Source organism: Peromyscus maniculatus, chromosome 4, assembly GCF_049852395.1.
Source record: "Peromyscus maniculatus bairdii isolate BWxNUB_F1_BW_parent chromosome 4, HU_Pman_BW_mat_3.1, whole genome shotgun sequence".
Taxonomy (NCBI): Eukaryota; Metazoa; Chordata; class Mammalia; order Rodentia; family Cricetidae; genus Peromyscus; species Peromyscus maniculatus.
The window spans coordinates 44958484-44973141 of NC_134855.1; the positions used below are offsets into that span (position 1 = coordinate 44958484).

Consider the following 14658-nt stretch of genomic DNA (forward strand, 5'->3'; position numbering starts at 1 on the left):
GCCTTCAGATCATTATTTAAACATTTAAGATGAACTTGAGTAGGTATATGTATATGCTTTATGAAATATAAAACATATTATACATGGAAGAATGTTTTATTATAGTTTCATAAATACAAGAATCAGTCTGTTGAAAAAACTACTTCTCCACTATCTTAACAGTAGATGATCCAAGTTTTTAACTCAGTTCAGGATTTACTTTAAACATCCTTCTAAATATCTTAATAAGGGAATTTTTCTGTGTTCCAGATGGATTCCTATCTTGTTTCTTAATTGTTTCATCCACATGTGATAGATTAAATTGTGGTAACAACCTTCTCTGCTCAAACAAATAGTATTTATTACAAATTCCTACACTCTAATTTTCTCAATAAAGTTTTATTTTAAAATGCAATTGTACTAATTGTTCATGAGAAGCAATCATTTCTTGTGATGGTCTTCAGAATATGACTCTTGAATCCATCTGGGTAATGTGGTCCACGAAGCTGGATCTCCTTCCTTCTGACTTTTGTCCCAGGTTGCTTCTCTGTTGCTGTGATAAACACTGGTCCAAAAAAAAAAATGGAAAGAAAGGATTTATTTCAGCTTACAACTTACAGTCTACCATTAGGAAAAGCCAAGACAAGAATTCAAGCAGAAACCTGGTACAAGGAACTGAAGCACAGATTGTGGAGGGCAGCTCCTTAAATGTTGCTTCCTCTGACTTACTCATCATTTTTCTTATACAGCCCAGGTCCACTTGCGTAGGGATAGTTCTGCCTATAGTGGACTGGGTGCTCCCACGTTAGCGATTAAGAAAATGCCCCTGCAGATGTGTCCACAAGCCAATCGGATGGAGGCAATTTCTCAGTTGAGGTTCTCTCTTCCCAGATGATTCCAGTTTCTGTGAAGTTGACAAGCACTAAACACATGACACTTTACCTAAATACTTTCCCATGGATTCTTTATTTCTTTTTTGATCCCTTCAATACCTAAAAGGATTATAATTACTTAGTAAATATTAATTATTTTATAATTTATTGATGCGAACATTACCCTACATAGGAGTATTGAGCTTTTTGCTCTGAAGATATGTTCAGAGAGAATTAAGTTTGGGGATTTTTTTCCATTCTTGAATCAGAACATAATAATTAGTCAAAAAAATCCCTTATTGCTTTTCTGTATTTTCCATTACATAAACAGTAGGTTTAGAATAGTAAATACTGTTTATTATCATTTAAAATATAAAGGCTTCATATTTGTTCTGATATTAAGAAGAGATATTAATATTTTCTTGGTGATTTTTAGGTCATTGTTAGTGGTACCATCCTCATTAATCTTACTGTATTAACCTTCACTACTCTGCTTGAGAAATCCCCGAGATTAAAGCAATAATGAAAATTTAAGAATTGCATATTCAGTTATAACTAGACATAAAACTAATGTGGGACCATTTCACAAATTCTAGACAAACTGCTAAAACTAAAGTATATGGACCCTACAGATCTGAAAATCAAGTTTGTAACTAGACAATAAATTAATTTAAAACAAAATTGTTTTCCTAACAAAATTTGCTTTCTACATAAAAAATATTAGTTCTTTCTACCAGTTTTCTGTAATACTTTTCCAAAAACTACTTGATGTAATATTTGATTGATCATGACAAAAATTTAATTTAGAAGACATACACAAGTGTAAAGCTGCCAAAACTAGAGAAACTCTGTGCATCAAAGACAATTTTTTAGATTATTTATAATTTAAGCATACATGTGAGCAAATGTATAAACAATGTGTGAACAAACATGCTCCCCTTGAATACAAGATCCTGCACGGGTCAGAGAGGGCATATCCAATGCCCTGGAACTGGAGTTATACATATTTGTGGGTTGTCATACAGGTGCTGGGGAACCAAACAGGGTCCTCTGCAAGAGCATCAAGTGCCCTTAAACACTAGCCTACCTCTCCAGCCCTAAGTACACATTTCTCATTAGTAGTTAATTTAATTTTGAAAAGATACAATGTTGCTTTTAGATATTTAGGGGGAAATAGGCTTCTCCCAATGACTTGACTTTCCTTGTTCATGAAGTCCTGTAATTTTCTACTTATGTACTTACTTATTGAGCTGCTTCTTCATCCATTTAATAGTGTTTATCATATACCCTACACTCTGCTAGGCATTGCTATGAGCATACACACTAAAAGACATAGAATCTATGAACACAGCATTAGGGAATCCTGATTATGTAAATAAATAATTAGGTTTGTGAGCAAAATGAAGAAACCATTGTCTCACATGCCATCTAATGTAGTAGCAAAGCATGAATAAATGTTTCTTTAGAATAAAACATAACTGAAAAAATGTAAGAATTAAAAAAGAAATAGAAAATGCATTATTTCTTAACATGACACATTTATCTTCCCCCAAATATCACCAGGTTTTAGTCAACAGGTTAATTAAAACCACTAATTAGTTCAACCAAGTTCCTAACTATAATCAATCTACAAGAACCAGTAATATTTCCCTACATCAGCAATAAATAATGTGAACACACATAAATATAAATATTCACACTATAAAAATAAATCCATCAATTATTCAGTGACTAGTTGTGTTGAGATTATATGAAATAAGGCCATTATGGGAAAAAAACTTTAAAATTCTAAATGTAAAGAATAAACAATGTGAACAAATGTACAGGTATGCTGAACTCTGAAATGTTGCAAATTGCTTATCAATGAAAGTATAAGTACATTATTATCTAAATAAAAATTTTATATATGGTTATGAGGGACAATAAAATTACTCATAAATATAGAAGATTAAAAGTCTACACATTTTCTAACTATTCTATTTTAACGAATGAGCTGTTACTGCCCGACACTAACATTAGCATAAAATGCTAGCCAGAGCCATCACCGAATGCATCACTCTTTTACTGCATGTGTTATTTACCATAGTCAAGTGCTTATCAAGATGTGACAAAAGGGTTCTGAACTATTCTGAATAGTGTCAGTACCTCAGAGCACAACAGGGCAGGGACCATAAATAAAAGTTCGAAATACATCACGATAGCAGTTGGGTTTGGCTTTTTGGTTTTTGTTTGTTTGTTTGGTTGGTTGGTTGGTTGGTTAGTTGTTTGTTTTTTGTTTTGTGTTGTTTTTTTTAATTTAATAGATTTTAAATTTAGCCTTACTTTTCTAATCCTAGGTAATTAAACAAAACCATTTCCTACAATATGTCACAAAAAGATGGCATACAGTCCCAATACAATATAATGACTTTAATTGTTAAAGTCAGTAAGCCATTAAATTATCTTTCATAAATTACAAACTTTGCAGTGATATGGTGATGATTAAATGTTAGTTCTAAAAATTAAATTGATTCCTTATAGTTATAAGTACAAAATATTTTTGAAATCTCTCTTTACAGACAAAACTCCATCTACTTACTGGTGCTTTTATTTTTTCATGGCACAAATGCAACTTAAATTATGAGGCCATATGGAAAATAATGGTAAATATTAAAAAACTGTTATTTTTAAAAAGAAAATATAATTTAGCAACAACTGTTTTTATTAAGCAACTTTTACATCAGTAGCACTTTTGCAGGTATTAAATATATAAATTTCATCTTCTAATGTTGAACTTTTATGATTACATAGCATATTGACATGTGTGTTTTATGTATCAAGAAAATGATACTTTCTAAACCTTCATTCATATTTATTTTACATTTTTAAAGTACAATTTGATATTATGAAAAACTTATTCACTTTATTTTCGGTATTCATCCATGTTTTCCAACCTTAGTGTGACGCCTAGAATCAACAGCAGAATAGATCACACATGTACTGATAAACACATCCTTAGCTCATTTCTAGTTTGTGAAAATGATTTCACAATTTTACCATTAACTATGATGTCTGCTGTAGATATTTTTAACGCACTTTGTTTTAAACCGATATTTGTTTTCCACTGAGTTTTACTTGTTAAAATTCTTGTAATGTATGGATATTGAATTCTTAAGTTATACAATAGTGCTTTTTATTTTAAACTTATTATCAAAGGTAAATGGATTCTACCATAAAATTTTGGTAAATTTTAAGGACTTCAAGAACATCATATTTTAGTATGAATATATTCCTCCAGCCACTATATGGATAAAATACTCAACATATTATTGTTTTCACAAAACAATTATCATTTTGCATTTCTACATTCATGAGTCCCCTGTCTCTGGCAGCATTTATTTCTCTGCTTTGATGTCAACTTACTTACAAACACAGAGGATCTGGAGGAGAATTGGAGCGATATGTTTCATTCACTTTCATCATTGTAGAATCCTCTCCCTTTCTATTGAGTTCTTGGTTGGTGAGTATGTTCTTTCTGTATATTAAAGAACCTACTCTTTTGATTCCTTTTATTGTGTTGTAGGTCAACATAAACCTTTCTGGCTATCTTTTACAAGTAATTTGCCTTCATATCTTTAAACTAGTTTAAAATTTACCATAGTTTTTCAGTCTTGTTTCTGCGATGATTTTGTCCTCTCTCACAAAGAAAGGGAGAGAGAACTACTAACCAGGACTCTCCATGTATGGTACTAATATCATTCATGAGAGCTCCACTCTGCTCCAGGTCTTAAATTCTAGAATTTCTGCATAATTCATTTGTTTTAATCCCAGTTTCTTGAATGTTTAATTAAAAGAGTTACTTTCAATTATGATACCATGATTACATCATTCCAGTGACTAGGCCTCTTCTTTGTCTATTTTATTTATGTTTTCTTTTCCTGGTACTTTGTATTACTGTAACATTTTATACAATATTGTCCAGTGTATTGGAAAATGCACAGTTTTGGGGGGAACACTGTTTTCCTTCTAAGACTCACTATTTTCTTCTACAGGCAAAGTTAAAAAGCAGCTTACCCTATGCAGCTCATGGCTGAGACTGTGCTAAGAACTTCAATATTCTCCTTGATGAGTCTTCAACTCTGATTACCCTTTTGCCCCATGACACTACAGCACTTCAGCAAAAGATTTTTTTTGTCATTTTCTGTTTGCCTTCTTAAAGTTCTCATTTACCAAAAAACTTGAAAAAAAAAATCAATGCAAAAACTGGTATGCTATTTTTAGTAGTGTTTACCACCCTCACCCCACCCCTGTAATCCTGGCTTGAAATTCTGGCCTGTGGTGCTTCTGGATCCCATCTTCTTTTCTCTAGAGCACTATAATATGGATGCAAGCCCCAGGGGTCTTCCAGCATGTTGGCTGCTGTCCAAATTCCTGGCTTATTATCAAAAACTAAGACAAGCAAACACCAGTGAGAACTAAGTATATGAAGTTTTAAACTTACTCCAATGAGATTTCTCTCTCCTCCCCTCTGTCTACACACACACACACACACACACACACACACACACACACACACACACACATTTCTGACGGTTTGGAATACCTTTAAACACAATCTTTTACTATTATTATTATTGTTAGTTCATGTTAGTAGTACAAATTAATGAGATTAACTATGATATTTCCACACCAAAAGCTTAAATAATGCACTCATCATGTCCACCTATCTTATTTCCTGCCAGTAATTTTGACATATGAGGTAGAGTATATAGAAGAACATTATTTTGAGGTGTATTACTTTTGTATATGTTGCATTTGTTTAGCTCTGTGAAGCTGTGTTACTGTGCCTGTGTAAAACATCTGATGGTCTAATAAAGAACTGGCCAATAGCAAGACAGGAGACAGGATAGGTGAGGCTGGCAGACAGAGAGAATATATAGAGGGAGAAATCTGGGGAGAAAAAAAAAGAGATGGATGAGTGAAAAGATCTTGTAGCCAGAGAAGGAGGAGGATTCTAGGGGCAGCTGCCCAGCTACACAACCAGCAAGCCACAGAGTAAGAATAAGATTTATAGAAGCAAGAGAATGGGAAAAGCCCAGAGGCAAAAGACAGACAGGATAATTTAAGTTAAGGAAAGCTGGCTAGAAACTAAGTCAAGCTAAGGCCAAGCATTCATAAGTAATAATAAGCCTCCGTGTGTTATTTATTTGGGAGCTGGGTGGCCCCTCAAAAAAGAGTAAAAAGCAATGCTACAACAAGTGTATGTAATACCTGTCTTTGTGTCACAAGTAGCCTTTAACCAAGATTCACTAACTGTTCTCTGTGTTAGCATTGGTCTGCTAATGGATTCCACCACCACATTCACATAATGAAGTGTCAACAATATTTAAATGTATCTTTACTTTTAAATTTTGTCCATATCCAGTTTACTAGCAGATAAAAGCCAACACTATATTAAGCTGATAAAAATATTATGTCACTTCCATATTTAAAAAAATATGAAGGACAGGATCCAGTAGCTTGCATATATCTTCCTTGGGTATACCTTATATGTTACACATACTTTAATTTTAAAAATGAAAATAATTTAACTTTTTTTTCTTCATCTACAATATGTTGAAACTCCTTCACCCATCCTAGTTTACAACTTCTGTGTCCATTGTCAATGTTAGCACAAGTAATAACTTTCACACTCACAGTTTTTTAAAAAGTTAAAACATTTGACTTCTTCTGCTTGCTTCTCTGGCATTTGTACTAGGGAATGCTTCTGCAAGTGCTATTTTTTTTCAAAGTTGCAGCGATTTCAAAGGAAGAGAGACTTGCATCCAGTAGGCAAATGAAAACTGGTAGCACAAAATTCAGTAAAAGTGGTAATGGAAACTTTAGAGTGTACTGTGCCTCCCAGGATCTGAGGAGCATGGTGGTCAGCTTTGCTAAGACTATTTACGAAAAGATAGATTTAAGATTCCACATGCCCTCAGGCTTCAATTTGGGAGAAGCTATCTCAGAAATGAGTTTTAAATGCTGGCTGAATTGTCACAGATGATGGCTATGTGTAATGACTTCAACCCTTGACATTTTAAGGCATCTGAAGTTATCTGTATTAAACAGTATAAAACTCGTTTTGGTGGCCAGCTGCCTGTTTACTTGAAGTTTTGCTTTCTTATAAGTCTTCCACATGATTACTGAAGTGTCACTACCACAGGCCCTTGACTATTACTATTTATCTTTTAAAAAAATTATCATTCAGTTGCCACAGACAGCAAGGATAACACAGCTTTAGATGGGATGTTAGCAGTTATTCCATCTAAACTCAGTGGTGTCTTCAGGCTGCTTGGTTATTGCAGGTTAAAATGATAGGCAGGTGAAATCTGTGAAAACAGAAGTTTTAATTAATATGCATTTAAGGATTTAAGACAATGTACGTATAATTTATCTCCATCATTCATCTATGTCATTATCCAAGCAAAACCAAAGGGATGGTCATACTCAAAGTTGGAAACATGAATTGTATTCCAAGGAATTTACCACAACTCAAAAATGCCAGATGCTACACGAGATTTCAAAACAGAATTACTGAAATGGTGAATATACAAGACCTGATCATATAAACTAAGGAAGCACAGACTGAGGGAAGAGGAGACCCTGGAGACCATGCTGCTACAACTAAAAATGGAAGCTAGGAGATCTGAAATCTATGTGATTAATCCAGTTAGCTGTGGAAACAGAAAGCTTAGTGGAAGGGTGAGGCTGGAGTGGCATTCAGATTGTTCGTGCCCCTATGTGCTTACCTGCTCACACCTTAACTCTCCTTCACATTTCAACACAAACCACGTGACCAACTGCTGTGATCTTTAGGAGCCCAGGCAGTGGTGGTGCACACCTTTAATCCCAGCACTTGGGAGGCAGAGGCAGGTGGATCTCTGTGAGTTCGAGGCTAGCCTGGCCTACAGTGTGAGTTCCAGGAAAGGTGCAAAGCTACACAGAGAAACCTTGTCTCAAAACAAACAAAAACAAAAAACAAAAATCCATACCTACCCCTTTAAGAGGGCTTCCCAGCTCACACTAGCCAGGAACAATGCCATGTTTAAAATCTGCTGAACACATGTGGGATTTTATATTGCCAATGTTCTCAATTAGCATACCATTAACAGTTGGTGCCAACTATTTCAGCTCCTGTAAAATCTTCGTTTATAAATACTATGGATTGTTAACTTGCATTGTGCATGAGGCTTTTAACAGTCACTTGTATAAAGTCCAATAAATAAGCAGACGGTGAAAAAATTAAACACATCATTTTATTTGCTTGTTTCATGTGCAAATGTGTGTTCTACTTTCTCCTTTCAACTTGATTGTTTTATACAACATTTAATTCATCCATCTTAAAGGGAAAACCTTAAGACAATATAACAAAATGGTATCTTTTGATTAAATCAAGGTGATAAATGTGATTAGATTCTGATCTCTCTTTACCTGCCCTGTTAAAATAGTCTATTATATAAAAAACATAGATATAACCAAGATAGTCTATTTGAAGAAACTCAGTCGGGCATCTCTGAGAAGTTTTTAAGTAATGACCCTCTGAATGATAGTAAATTGAATGGTTCTTCTCTAACTGATATGCATTGAAGAAACAGATTATGATATAGGATGTAAAATAAGCTGTTGAGTTATAATCTGCCTTGAAAAGCTGCTGTAAAGGCAGGTTCTCCTTGATTTGATTGTCTTTTTTGAGTGTTTAGGTGACTTGAAGTTATCATTTTCTTACTAGGAAATGAAAAGTAGAGTGATGCCCATAAGTGAAGGATCTAAGACACAATGCTATGCAAAACAGAAACCCTTCAAGGACATTATATTCTGGTAGGAAAGATAGTGCAAAATTAAAGCCAGTGTGGTATCATGGCCCATACCCAAGATGGTCTTTGACAAAATGCTCTTATTATTTTTAAATAAGAAGAATTGAAGCCTAAAGCAACTGCTTGCCTTTAACATACAAGAAAACCACAAACACTTAGAATATATTTTGCATTACATTGCACTTGCTGTGTAAAAAAAACTACTGGAGTGACTTTTAAGTAGTGGGCAGTTAATATGCGAACCCTGGCTAACTCATTTAAATGTTATTAGTTTTTAATGATTTATTTGTTAAACTCTCTAAGAGCATAGTACAGATGTAGTGTGGTAAATAGAGGCCATTGCAGCATTAATTGATTGTGTTGTGTTAGTATTTCACTCAATGCTTGATTCTACTCAAATGTTCAAAAGTATTAATGTAGATTGGTTAGGCTTCAAGATTACTTTTTAAGTTGAAATACCATATTCCCCTTGGATACATTACAAATAGCAATTTAATCATCATTTAATATAACTAAATACATTAATTTGAATTCTCTTTTATAAAGACTATCCATTCATTGATGAATAGTAGGACCAGATAGGAAATTATATTAAATTGACATACAGAAAAATCATATGCACCACAGTAAAATAGAATAGTCTAACAAAAAGCCATTCTTAAATTACTTAGAGGTTTGTCACTCATTAAGCTAAAAAAGAAAGCCTTTGTTTCTAGTCTGGCATCCAAATAACTACTTACCATAGATAAAATTTTGTTAGATAGAACTAGCTATCTTAAAACATCTGCCATAATTTCTCGTTAATCCAATCTTTTTTAAAATTACATGTACATATAGGAATTTAAAAATAAAATGTAACTTTCTATTGACAATGTATTTGTATTGGTCTGTATATTCACACAGTGGGATTATGTTTGAAATACCTGTTGTAAATATGAAGATATGCCGGTTCATAGAAAGACAAATCACTCTTTAATGAGTAACTGGGAGAGTTACAGCATCTCATCCCTAGAAGTGCTCCAGAAGTGAGAAAGACTTCAGGTCTGAAGAAGTGTTTCATTAGGACAGAAAGCTGCTACTCATGTCATGCTCATGAAGAGGGGCATCCTTCAGATCCCTTCAGCTCCAAAGAACAAAGGGAAGTTTCTTACTCACACAAATTTCCAGAGGACTCAGGAAAAGTTCCTCACCAAGGGACTTAGCTTATGTGCTGGGATCCAGGAAGGTACTAATAAGGACAGGCTATATAACTCAGGTCCATCTTGGATGAGTAGCAGGGAGCTGAAGCTGGAAGCGTGAAAGAGAATGAACTCTGAAAGAGCTGCAAGGTCACAGTGTGTGTTCCTTATCAACTCTCTGGAGAAAGCTACAGTGGGATGTGGCCTAATTTCCAGGAGTGATCCATCAAGAGGTTCTGTAACCTAATAGTTCACAGTTCAAGGAGGGTGATTCAAAGGGAGACACTTCCCTGGTGTCCCACTCAACTTATTTGCATCAGTGGATATTTGTGACTTAACTCTCATGCTTTCCTGATATCAATAGGGTGTCTCTGTTTCTCTCTCTCTCTCTCTCTCTCTCTCTCTCTCTCTCTCTCTCTCTCTCTCTCTCTCTCTCTCTCTCATTGTTTTCCCTTAATATCTAATTATAAAACTGACAAGACTTCACATCTTGATGTGATATTGGCATGTTAGGACATTGGAAACCTTAGGACAGGTGTGGTGGTGTGTACTATGTAAACACAGAATGCTGCAAGGTCACAGCAGCTCATCTTCAGCTACATAGTGATTTCAAGTCCAGTTTGTCTCCAAAAAAAAAATAAACAAACCTTCGTGATTACGTAGTTGCATGTCCATCTTTATTTGTATAGGTGTACTATGAATTTGATGTATACCTTAATCTTTTTCACTTGACAGAATATGGCATTCATATATATGTTCAAATATCAATATCATGTTTCAATACTTCATTTGACATTCGGGTCTTTTTATTGATATTTCTACTTTAAGTCTAATCTTTATGAAATCAATGACCAAATAAATTACTTTATTTATTTCAATGTTAGCATTTGGCACAGTTCCAACTATGACATACCGTCAAATAAAAAATGAGATGGTGACCACTATATGTTAGAAAACCAACCACAAAGCTCCGCCTTTAGGTATGATTCCTTCCTCTATTGTATGCTATGTTGAAAATAACAAGTTTTGTGGCAAGTGGGTCATTCTATTTCAAACATTGGTCATTTGTCATGTTTTGTTCAAATCATTCTGTATAGTTCGAGGGTCATTAAACATTTAATTTTCTGCTTTCAATTACTGCCCTTTGACATTTTACTTTCTTCCTGATTTTCAAAACATCAATCAGCAAGAGTGCATTACTTAAGGTGTGTTTGTGATAATGACAGTGTGGAAGAATAAAATGTTCTTGCAGGGAGACATTTGAGTTAAAATGAAAAACACTAAAAATTGAGACATTTGAATACTTTCTTAAACTTGTACTTCACCTAAGTAATCTATATTAGAACAAAAGAATTGTACTGATATTTTCTTTCTTAAGAATGTCTACAAATATATTTGGATTACAATTGCAGCATTTTATACAAAGTTCTAAATCTAAAATTCAATAAGCATTAGATCAAATAGTAAGCATGCTATTTTGAATTGACCACCTTCAAAACTCCCCAGCCTAGTTTTATAATAATTTTACTTTTAAGATTTCTACAAAATTTCTACAAAATGTGTAAAAAACCAAGTTTTCTGTTAATTTAATACAGTTAGTTTTTTACACTGACTAGAACATATACTTAGAAAGCTTTGGACATTGAAGATCTAATCTTTAATAGATGGCAATTAGCATCTGAGCTTAACATTTTATCAAGGTCCTTATTAGATAATTGAACTGGTGCCATAGTTATTAATGTGTGTTCTGAGGTCAAATGGGATCAAGGCCAGATTTTATTCAAACTTTGATTTACTTTGCCACACTTGAAATAATCTCTATTGGCAAGATGATGCCTATAATTTGCTAGAACACACAAGTTCTCTCTCTCTCTCTCTCTCTCTCTCTCTCTCTCTATATATATATATATATATATATATATATATATATATATATATATATATGTCTCTCCCTGTCTGTCTGTCTCTCTCTTTCTCCTCTTTCTCTCTCTCTCTTCAAAATCAAAGCACTTCAAAGATGATAGGATTTGAACTTACTTTCTTCATTAGAATGAATTATTATGAAACATATTACAGTAATTACTTTGATTTTCATGTAAAACGTTCTCAAATTTAGTTCTTTCAATAACAGATTTTTGTTAAATTCACACTTTCTTAGGATTAGAAGTTTTATTGTAGCTAGCTATGGGGTTCTTCTGATGTCTGGGTTCAACTGTATTCACTCAAGCATCTTCTTCAGTCCTTAAAGAAGACAAGTGATGGTAAAAATATAAAACTCTTTGACACCTCAGGTCATTTCTGTTTTCATGCTCTCTCTATAATGGAGGATTTTATTAAATTTAGAACAGCTATTCATATTTTAACTGTGCTACAGAAAATTCTATGTACATTGTGAGAGAGAATTATAAAAAAGAAATGATAAATAAAAACTAAAAAGGAAAAAAAACAGACAGTACTGGGGAGTAAATGAAAACAGGGATTGCAGTTCAACAGCAATTGACAGAATGATCACATGACTTCTCTCAACTCTATGGTTGTCTTTCTATACATCAAACACTAACAACTTATATGCTAACTAAATTATATAAAAAAAACACCTTATAAGGAGGTATTTTCATCAAATATGTTGTATAAATCATTTAATTATTAAGGTAATATAATGAATATTCTGTGCTAATCCTGAACAAAATGAGAAAATTAGGGTGGTATTGTACTGCCTGACTTCAAATTATATTACACAGCCGTAGTGACAAAGGCACCCTGTCACCACACACACAGGCCCAGCCTTCTTCTGACAGTTTATTGGCCTGTGTGTCCACACATTATTCTATGTGGAAAAATCAGTCAGAAGAGAAGCAGATGTTTAAGCCAACAGAATACAGACATAAGCTAGGCATCTAAAGGAAGCTGATTTTTCATCACATGCTGAAAATGTGCATTGGAGAAAAATAAATCTTGTTTAATAAATTGTCCTGGAAAAAATCCTCACATAGAAGAGGAAATGAAATATAAAATAAATTCAAAATATATCAAAAGTCTCCATATAAGACTGACATGTAAAACTTCTATACCCATTTCCATAATATTAATTCAAACAGAGTATGGAAGGTTTTCAGCTCTTAGTGTTTTCCTTAATTTATTTCTTCAGAAATTTAAATTTTTCATTGTAGAAGTCTTTCACCTTCCTGGAGAGGTTTATTTTGAGGCTGTTGTTGAAGTTGTTGTTTCCGAGGCTACTTAGGAATGGGATTATTTCCCTGACTCTGTCTTAGCATGTTTGTTCGTTACATTAAAAAAATTAATGAATTTTGTAAGTCAATTTTGTATCCTGGCACATTATTAAAATATTACTCACTTCTAGAATGTTTTTGGTGGAGTTTTAGGAATCTCGTGTCTAATGGTATATCATCCACAAACAGAAAACAATGGATTTACCTGCATAACCACAGATTAGTGTAGCTCTCAACTCTCATCAGAGAGGTTTCTTATGGCAGTAGACAGTGATTTTCATAGCAACTCACAGCTATTCAAAGTGAAGAAAGTACGTGATTTGGGGAGTGCTCATCCCAAGCGTGACATCCGTGTTACCCACTCCATCCAAGCCAAAAGAAGATAATTGAATGGGGAGCTGAAAAATTGTAAGAGCTGAAGATTGAGGGCTTTTTCAAAAGACTTTATTCTGGACTTGACAGAGTGATGACACTATCACACTCATGAGCTCACAATAGCTGTGGATACCTAGGTAAGTCCTGAATATGACCAAACCACTCAACATTCCAGAATGGGGGTGGTGGTCACAAGGTCCCAACACTATCTTAGCAGTTGATGGCTGCTAAGGGAATTGGAATCAGTTGGGTTTTTTTTTTTTTGGGGGGGGGGGGGGCAGGGCAATGTGGTAGGTTAACTATGTTCCATTGGGTGGCCCTACCTGTGTATGCACACAGAAGGCACTAACTGACCTTTGTAAATTATAAAGATAAAAACAAGGATAGAAAGTTGATGGGGGAATTATGGCAGGGTCTGGATAATTTGGTAAGGGAATGTGGTTAGAAATAATTGGAATACATTATGAGTTTGCATGAAATTCTTAGAGAATAGATAAACAATATAAAAATTACAAAAACATAGGCTGTGTTTTAAGCTCCCATAGGCCATGACTTTCTGAATGAAATTCAAAAGGCTCATAAAAAATTACCAGTAATTAATAAGTTAAATCGTATAAAGTTGAAAGGCTCTGCCAAGCATGGGGAAAAAATAAGCAGAGTAAAGAAAAAACATACACAAAGGAAAATGAGCTTTGTTAGGACAACTAGGTACATGTATTTAGATAGATGTATTTATCCATAATCAAGGAAAGGCAAATCAAAGCTACATATTGTGTCACATCCCAGGCAACAAATGCTGGAGAGGTTACCAGACAAAACAAAGCCTTGTACACTATGTGTGAGAAAATGTCAGTCCATCTTCTATGAGAACCTTTATGGAGGCTCTTTAATATACATATTAAAGAATGCAATATATATTTATTATATATTAATATAAATTAAAGAATATAATGTGTAATATATTAATACAAGTTTATATATTTAATATGTAATACATATTAATATAAATTTAATAAATTAATATATTATATACTAAATAGTATATAATATATATTAAAGACTGACACACATATATTAGTAATGCTTGTGATAGATAGATAGATAGATAGATAGATAGATAGATAGATAGATAGATAGACAGATATCCATCTAACATCCATCATAGCTATACCACCTCTAGGTTAATATC

At 33.7% G+C, this 14658-nt stretch overlaps 1 long non-coding RNA gene across 1 annotated transcript; it reads right to left on the reverse strand.

The window, feature by feature from the left end:
• Positions 1 to 362: 362 nt before the first annotated feature.
• LOC121828662 (uncharacterized) lies at positions 363 to 14420 on the reverse strand. The gene is made up of 2 exons (XR_013050497.1): positions 13300 to 14420; positions 363 to 7201 (listed from the first exon to the last, which is right to left on the reverse strand). It is a non-coding gene; the product is annotated as an uncharacterized LOC121828662 (long non-coding RNA).
• Positions 14421 to 14658: the final 238 nt, after the last annotated feature.